This window comes from Lathyrus oleraceus, chromosome 2 (assembly GCF_024323335.1).
Source record: "Lathyrus oleraceus cultivar Zhongwan6 chromosome 2, CAAS_Psat_ZW6_1.0, whole genome shotgun sequence".
Lineage (NCBI taxonomy): Eukaryota > Viridiplantae > Streptophyta > Magnoliopsida > Fabales > Fabaceae > Lathyrus > Lathyrus oleraceus.
In genome coordinates this window covers 419,757,835-419,759,258 of record NC_066580.1, presented here as the reverse complement: position 1 = coordinate 419,759,258, position 1,424 = coordinate 419,757,835, and the positions used below count along the sequence as shown (strand labels likewise).

Below are 1,424 nucleotides of genomic sequence, written 5' to 3'. Positions count from 1 at the left end.
TTCGGATTCAGGGCATCTACCTTGGCGTTGACATGGTCAAGGCTGCTCAATTCGTACATGCCGCCCTTCGGTTGAGGTTTCTCTATAGAGGTTCTTTCGCTTCCCCATTGGTAATGATTTTGGGCCATACTTTCAATGAGTTGATAGGCCTCGTCGTATGGTTTATCCATCAATGCGCCATTTGCGGCGGCCTCTATTGTCAATCTTGTATTGTACAAAAGACCGTTATAAAAGGTGTGGATTATCATCCATTCTTCTAGACCATGATGTGGATATAGCCTCATCATGTCTTTGTATCTCTGCCAAGCTTCAAAAAGTGATTCATTATCCTTTTGTTTAAACCCGTTTATTTGGGCTCTTAGCATAGCCGTCTTGCTAAGTGGGAAATATCGGGCTAAGAAGACTTTCTTCAACTCGTTCCACGTAGTGACAAAGTTGGATGGTAGACACTGGAGCCAAGCTCTAGTTATGTCTCTTAATGAAAATGGGAAAAGACGGAGTCTTATAGCTTCTGAGCTGACACCACTCGCTTTCATCGTGTCTGCGTATTGCAAAAATACTGACAAGTGTAGGTTCGGGTCCTCCGTGGGAGTACCTGAAAATTGGTTTTGTTGTACGGCTGACAACAGTGAGGGTTTTAGTTCGAAATTGTTGGCTTCGATCGCAAGGGCAGCGATGTTATTATGAGGTTCATCCTGTGAAAGGATTGCATAATACTTAAGAGGACGGTTTTGCACTTGTTCGGCCATCTCTGGTTGAACAACTGATGCAGAAGTAGGAATGTTAAGGTCAGGAAGATTTAACTTGATACGATGTTCTCATATCAAGTCTCGTATCTGGCGTTCTAACCTAAGCTAACGCTCGGGTTCGTCGAGTTGTAGCTTTAACTTCTCGCCTTGAGAGCGAGTACTTGGCATACACTCGATAGATGTAGAAAGGGAAAAAGAATTGTTTGCCTTAGTCTATACTGGGTAACGCTAGAGTTACGATATCAACTAAATTAGTCCCCGGCAACGGCGCCAAAAACTTGATCGCGACTTTGGTAAGTCTATGTGAATCGTGACTGTAAGTGCACAGTCCTATCGCGTAGTTTTAAAGATTATTGAACCCACAAGGACTAATAATCGAACATATCATGGTCTGAGGTTACTATGTAAATCTAAGGCGAATGATTGTTCTAAGATTGGAGGGATGAAGAGAAATAACTATAGAATAGAATAAAGATAAATATATAAGATATAGGGGATATCGGTATGTAATACATCAAACCTCAGGGATTCGATAGATAGTTGGTGTAATCTCATGGGTTAAAATATTCTTCAGTAGAAATTATTTATAGAAAGGACTTGGCCTCACACTCTCATTTTATTGACTTCGACCATACTCCTAAACCAGAATGCTTGGCTCTCGCGGTCTCATTTTGA

General features: G+C 41.5%; 1 non-coding gene across 1 annotated transcript; it reads left to right on the top strand.

Moving 5' to 3' along the window:
• Nucleotides 1-258: 258 nt before the first annotated feature.
• On the top strand, nt 259-365 carry LOC127124140 (small nucleolar RNA R71). The gene has a single exon (XR_007803770.1). It is a non-coding gene; the product is annotated as a small nucleolar RNA R71 (small nucleolar RNA).
• Nucleotides 366-1,424: the final 1,059 nt, after the last annotated feature.